General features: G+C 35.7%; 1 protein-coding gene across 2 annotated transcripts in view; it reads right to left on the reverse strand.

Moving 5' to 3' along the window:
• Positions 1–7,070, reverse strand: part of LOC108974744 (protein I'm not dead yet-like) — a 38,397-nt gene extending 31,327 nt beyond the window's left edge. The window contains exons 1-2 of one of the 2 annotated variants that reach the window (XM_018942769.1): positions 6,931–7,070; positions 6,611–6,723 (exon numbers count right to left, since the gene is read on the reverse strand). The gene's annotated coding sequence lies outside the window, so the exon portion shown is untranslated. The remainder of the gene's footprint in view (positions 1–6,610; positions 6,724–6,930) is intronic. The other variant, XM_018942770.1, reaches the window with a different exon arrangement.
• Between the last annotated feature and the right edge of the window lie 711 nt (positions 7,071–7,781).

Genomic DNA, 7,781 nt, shown 5'->3' on the forward strand with positions numbered 1-7,781 from the left:
ATCGACTCGGACCACTATCTTGTTGTAGCCAAGATTCGCACGCGCCTCTGTGCAGCAAAAAACCGCACGCCATCAAACACAAAGAAGGCTCGACGTAGGGAAGCTGCAATCACAACAKACAGCCGAACGATTTTCTACTCTACTTGCACTCCTGCTCTCTGAGAGCACTCGTCAATAACTCGGTATAAGTTAACTGTGGGACGGCTTTTCAAACTCCTTACGTAGAGCTGCAACGGAAACCATTGGTTTGCGGAAAGTACAAAAGAACAGCTAGTACGACGAGGAGTGCCGTGTCGCAGCGGAGAGAAAAAAGGCTGCCTACCTCGCAACGTTACGATCGACCACAACACGTGCGGGCTGGGATAGATACCGAGAGTTGAAGAGGGAAGCGAGACGCATTTGCAGACAGAAAACCAAAGAGGCCGAAATGCGTGAGTACGAAGAGCTTGATAAGCTGGCCGATAGGGGTAATGCTCGAAAATTCTACGAAAAAATGCGGCGGCTTACAGAAGTTTTCAAGACCGGAGCAGACTCTTGTAGAACCCCCAAAGGTGACCTAGTCACCGATGCCCAGAGCATACTTAAATTATGGAAGGAACACTTCTCCAGCCTGCTGAATGGCAGTGAACGCACAAGCCAGGGGAAGGCGAACCCGATGCCCTAATCGACGATGATGGAGCAGACGTTCCATTGCCAGGAAGAAGTTCGAAAAGCAATTACCCGCTTGAAGAACAACAAAGCGGCGGGGCCGATGGATTGCCGGCCGAGMTATTCAAACACGGCGGCGAAGAACTGATAAGGAGCATGAATCAGCTTCTTTGTAAAATATGGTCGGACGAAAGCATGCCCAACGATTGGAATTTAAGTGTGCTATGCCCAATCCTCAAAAAAGGAGACCCCAAAATCTGCGCCAACTACCGTGGGATAAGCCTGATCAATATCGCATATAAGGTTCTATCGAGCTTATTGTGTGAAAGATTAAAGCCCACCGTCAACAAACTATCAGTGTGGCTTCAGACCTGGAAAATCAACAACTGACCAGATATTCACCATGCGCCAAATCTTGGAAAAGACCCGTGAAAGGAGAATCGACACTCACCACCTCTTCATCGATTTCAAAGCTGCTTTTGACGGCACGTAAAGGAGCTGCCTTTATGCTTTATTCGAGCTGCAGAACTTAATCGAGCATGTCCAATCTATTATGAGAGTGTACAGCTGCTGGCGTATGCCGATGATATTGATATCATCGGCCTCAACACCCGCGCCGTTAGTTCTGCTTTCTCCAGACTGGACAAGGAAGCAACACAAATGGGTCTGGCAGTGAACGAGGGCAGGACGAAATATCTCCTGTTATCAGGGTGCAGAGGTTTGGACGATGTCAACAACGGATGAGCCGACGTTGCGAGTTTTCGAGAGAAAGATTTATGGTCCTTTACGCGTTGGTCACGGCGAATATCGCATCCGATGGACTGATGAGCTGTACGAGATATACGACGACATTGACATATTTCAGCGAATTAAAAGACAGCGGCTACGCTGGCTAGGTCATGTTGTCCGGATGGACGAAAACACTCCAGCTCTGAAAGTATTCGACGCAGGGAGAAGCAGAGGAAGAGGAACACCTCCACTCCGTTGGAAGGACCAATCCACGTAGCCAAAAGAAGAAACGACTGGCGCGCGGTTGTAAACTCTGCTATAATCGCGGAAGCGGTGACTACGCCAATCAAGAGGAAGAAGTAAATGAAATCGATTTATATTATGGTGCAAACCTTATATCCATAAAATATAGTAATAAAACTAAATTAGTCCATGACATACTATATAATATAAGTTAATAAGATAAAAATTTTGGGGAGTTAATTTACTATTTCGTTGAACAATGAATCTTAAATTCTTTCGCAACATTTAAAAAAAAAAAATCTTTATCCAACAGCTGAAAGTACACATTTTCCCTACATTAATCCTGGAAGGGGAATGAAGTGTTCGGTTACACACGAACTAAAGCTTCTCCACATGTTAGTTAATCGATTTAATTTAAAATAAATTTATCAGTATTTCTACAATTTATTCATTCATATTTATTTATCTTGGAATCAGTATTAACACCAACCACTATGCAAGTCTTGAAAAATAAAGCATAATAACTTTTGCCAACAGGTGCAACTTCGGATTTTGTAGGCCATTAAAGAGTAAATTCCTCTCTCGACGAACCAAGACCAAATTCTATAAGTCACTCATTATTCCCATCCTGCTATATGGTGCAGAGGCAAAGGCGATGGCGAATATCGCATTCGATGGAACGATGAGCTGTAYGAGATATACGACGACATTGAACTAGTTTTGCGAATTAAAAGATAGCAGCTACTCTGGCTAGGTCATGTCATTCGAATGGACGAAAACACTCCTGCTCTGAAAATATTGGACGCAGTATCCGCCGGGGGAAGCAGAAGAAGCGGAAATCCTGAACTCCGTTACAAAGAGGAGGTGAAGAAGGACCTGACTTCGCTTAGAATGTCTACGTCATTAACGAAGAAGAATAAAAACTTAGAAAATGTGCTCAGTGACAAACCGTGGAAGTAACGGCGAGTTCGTTCGGAGATGGACCGGAGCTACTTTGTGTTGTTGTTGTTATGTTGATTCTGACAAAATATGTCCAAACTTTCCTGGAACGGGTAGGTTTTGATAAAAAAAACATTTTTTCCGGGGAATCTAGTACAAATTTCTGGGTGCTTTTTTGTCACAATAAATATAATAAAAAGTTGCACTAAGAAAAAAAGATAGCTGTTTTCATCTATACATTAAATTTCATGAATTTAACTTTGCCTGTGTTACTTTTTATTTCCATTTTCATTATTTTAATTTAAAATTTTGCAACATTTATCAACATTTTGTCTAAGTTCAAATCATAGCACAGATTTAAATTAATTTTTTTTTTAATTTTTTAATTCTTTATTATTTGATATTTTAATTTAATTTTCATAATCGTCGAACCTCTTCATATATTTTTGTTATTCTAATTTTCCCAAAGAGGAAACGGTTGCCATATTCGTTATAATGATGGTAAAATTTTACTTGGTTCCTTTTTAAAGTGATATATTTTGTTGTGTTCTTTTATAAAGCTGCAAATGTTTTTTTATGATATGGTGTATTTTTAATTTCAAAGTTGCGCTTTTTCGTTGTTCCATTTTATGTATTTACATTTTAGAATAACTAACATTTCCGCCTTCTCTATTCTTTACGAAGAATTTATTGAATAACCATATTTTGCCCGAAATTTATTTTAAGGATCGGACACCATACCATATGTATTCAGCTATTTGCATTTTTGATCTATGGATGAGGTAGTTTTAACTTCCGGCTTGGCGGTTGATTAATTGAGCATTTCTTCAAGTTTTAGAAAACAATGATTGATTGATTGAAGAGAATACTTGCCAGAAGAAATAAAATAAATGTGATAACTTTGTACTATTGCTTTCCACATTTCTAGAATTGTTGATTGGTTAGATGGATGACGCCCATAAATGAATGGGATTTTAAGTACGTAAATGTATTTAACATTATATCTAAGTCAAAATACTTAATTAAAAAACAGTTTGATACCATACATATAGATTTATTGGATCTTAAAACGTTTTAACTGTATTTTTGGCACAAAATAATTGAACGGTTATAAAAATGTATGTTTTAGTTTATACACCTTTATTATTTTAATATTTACATAATTGAATAAAATTTGTGGTTGACATATTATGATTTTTATGCACATTTGTATTTAATAAAATTTTTCACAAATGCAATACTATATAAACCTCTGACCCATTCACAGCCATCTACGTGAAACAAATCGCAAACTTAATAACAATTGAAAACAAATATAATTGTATAAAAGTTTAAACAAATCGCTGCTACAATAATCCCCTCAATTTACAATATAATATGTTCAAATATGTTAAAAGTGACATACTGAAAGTCAACATCATTCCGTTAGGTTGAAAATTTTTAATCGGGGTCAACGAGGTCATTATATGTCAATGTTAAAATTTAACATGTTTATGCAAACAGTTGATGCAAAAAAACTATATACATTTACTTTCCAATTTTAAATTGAGCTGTTTTTACTTATGAAATATTTTATAAGAGTAGAACCATTTAATGCTTTTACGTCATTTCATTTCTGATAAGCATTGAAACGGCTGTGTAATTAGAAGAACTGTAAGTTACAGTTTGGCTAGAATTCTTCAGAAGTTTTTTCAGGTCTATTTAAGTAAGTATTTAACCAGCACTGCATTCACAAATTATAAATATTATTAATTATATAGCACAATGTGACAATGGGCGAATGGAGTTAAAATGAGTTAGTACAAAATGCTTTAAGAGTATGGTACAAGGGGTCCAAATTAAAGGTTTAATTAAAAAAAAAAAAATCTGAAACACAGCAATATCACTGAATAATGGCGTAGTTTTCTTGACACCTTCCAACGACTCACATCAAGAAGCACGGGCGTAATGGATTGTATGTGAAAAGTTATTATGAAAGAGATAGCATTATTTATGGCTGATGCCCTCAGTAAAGCAGTTGAGCTTTAAGACCAAGGCCTTATTTTAACTACTATATTTATTCAACTGAACAAGCGCAAATAAATATTTAGTAGAGAAATATGACCTCAAAAAGTATATTTCTAAAAATTCTTGTCTTTATATACAATAGTAAAGGTCTAATAAAATGGTACCAACAAAATGCAATGCTTTGTTTAAGAGATTGGCCTCTTAAATTCACTCAACTTTGTAGATTTTTATGTAAGTGATCTGCAAAACTGGCTAGTTACTATAGTTATATGACGATACACCAGGTTGATTACTTGCCTTATATTTTAAGTGGGAACGCCGAGCTCCAGTTAAGTTCGAAATGTTTAGAGTATAAGGAAAATTCAGATAAAGGGGTCATGAATTATACGTTTCAATATTTTCAATTTAATTCATTAGAAAACTTTAGCAATTTTCATCTACATATCACGTAGTCATATATTTTATAATGATCAATTTAGCAGCAGTGGCAATCCCGCGACAAAAGTAAGTAAATATTAAAGTAGAAACTACATGTATTAAAAGAACAAAAGGTACCCTTGCCCTATCATACGTTTGTACAGACTGACTTTTATAATCCATATGTACATATAAAAGTGCACAAATATAGTATATATATATATAGTCGTATTTATGGTATATTTGCGCATTGCTTACGCCACAAACTGCCGCAGAGCGCTTTTCAATACAGCCGGAGAATACAAATGTTTAAATATGATGTGCGGAACACAATGCTCGCGACAGACTGCAGCGGCAGGACAGTGAACTGAAAATGGCGTTGTGAATCGTACTTCATGAACGTTTGTAAGAGAGCGGCAACATAACAATGGCCGGCATGTACACGAAACAACGCAGTTGTCCATTTTGCATGTACACAATTTCGTTGTGGCCATACTAATACCTTGCACTTCAATGAAATTTTAATATTTTTTTCAAAGCGAAATTTAAGCAAAAAATAGGTAAATATGTACATTTATTTGTTTAAATTATCAATTGTTATTATAAATGATGTAACAGATCTATTTTATGCTTTTATTTGTAAAATAAGGTCAGGTTTGTTAGAGCTTTGAGTAATTTTACATTTTACATATTAGTGGCATCACCACTCTACCTCATCTCTCTATCTTCCATTCTAATGTCAACTCTACTGTCGCCCTACTGTCGTTCTCAAATAAAGGATTAAATTGAAGTTAGCGAGAATGACAACTGTCGGCCTGAAGTCGTGTCTGCACGACTGCAGCTGTCAAAGTAGCTCCGTCCATAAGAACGTGTGTATTTTAATATTTGACAGATGTCGTTTGCAGTCTGTCGCGAGCATTGTATTCCACACATGAGCATTAACGATTTCAGATGTTGTTTCTTACAAGTATCTATACATACTTTAGTAATCAGTGAACCGAGTTTATTACTTCTAAGTATATTATTTTTAACAACTTATTATGTATTTCCTATGAACGCAGTAACGGAATTCAATATATTCAATAGTGCTGCTGAGTCAAATAAGCAGGCTCTGCTGTATATTTGCACGTTTGTCTATGCTCATATTGGTATATATGTAAATATGTACATAGTATATCACTTTGTATAATATGAAAGTATATACCTAGACATATTGCAGGTAGACATGCACAAATCATCATTTGTGTAAAGCGAATACACGTGCCACATTATGTGATTCATTAAGATAAATAGAGAATACAAATGGAAAATAATATTTAAATTAAAAATATAATAGGCATACTAATTAAGTAACACATATTTTTACATATTTTCCTGATCAAGCACTTCCCACATTTGCATTTGGTATATGTATAGTATGGATATAAAGTACAAAAATCATGAACCGCGATGCACGGAAAATGCTCAGCTATGTATTTTTCCTGTTTCTTCAGGTAGGAATTTATTGGCATACATACACCGTCTGGGCAGCCATCACGCACATCTCATCGCTAAGAACAGCTTTTATACATACTTTTATAAAACAAATGCACGTTTTCTTTAACTTTTCACTGAAAATTATACTTACTTGCCGCTTTGTATAGGTATTGGTGCGAACGAACGAGCACTTCTCCACAAATATCACTGYACTTATTCACAATATTTCGACCAACTTGTTGGACGTAAGGAAATGTAATTTTACTAAAATTTTGGAGGAAGAAATGTTAAAATTATGTTCACTTCAGTGGCAACACCAAACGCACCACAATTAAACAAAAAAACTTCACTTTTTTAAAATGCTTGAATAGAAAAATGCAATCAACAAAATGCCCCTACTATTTTACACTCTTTCTGTGTTGGGGGTACACACGAAAAGCAGGAAATATTTGGAATATGTAAAATATTTACCAAACGTCAAACTAGCTAATCGTAATAAAATGTATAGGTAGACAACGTACGCGGACGTGGTGGCCAATGTCGGTGATGATTCGGTGTCGACACCAATATCGACAACTGCTAAGGCGATGGCAGTTAGCGAAGTACTGACTGGTGGCACTGGTGTAACTAGCAGTGGAGGTATGGCATTAACGCGGCATTTGCTGTCAGCTGTTGCCTCGAGAGTGCGCGAGAATTCCTCACAAGAGAATTGCAAAAGAAAGAAAATAAATGTAGTATATGTATATTCGAGTCACTTTGATAACGTTATGGTTCTGTTTATTTTCGCTTAAGAATATACATAAATACGTATGTGTACATACATATATGTGCGTTTGAATATTTGTACTTGAAAGTGGTGTATATATATATTTATTTATTTATTCAAAAATACCTATACATACATAATCAACATATTTTTTGGGAAACTTATTTTAGTGTAGCTTTGATCTACGAATACGCCATTAAATAAGCTATAGTATCCGTAATACATATGTATAATAGATTAGTAAATTTGGTCACATATGAATAAAATTTAGTTTTTCACTGAAAATCTGATCCGATCTGCCAACAGTTTTTGAGATATCTGAGTGAAATTTAATAACTAGGTGTATTTTGAGTATTGTATTTATTTATTCAAAAAATTCGTTGGAATCGGCCAGATTGGACAACTATATCACATATCTTACATACAACCAATTCGCTGGCTCGAAATCGATTTTAGGCAAAGATGTTCACAATTATCCGTAGAACAATTTCCGTATACGCAATTTTTTAGCAAACAAGTAAGGAAGGGCTAAGTTCAGGTATAACGGAATATTCAT

This window comes from Bactrocera latifrons, unplaced genomic scaffold (assembly GCF_001853355.1).
Source record: "Bactrocera latifrons isolate USDA-ARS-PBARC rearing strain unplaced genomic scaffold, ASM185335v1 scaffold_589, whole genome shotgun sequence".
NCBI lineage: Eukaryota > Metazoa > Arthropoda > Insecta > Diptera > Tephritidae > Bactrocera > Bactrocera latifrons.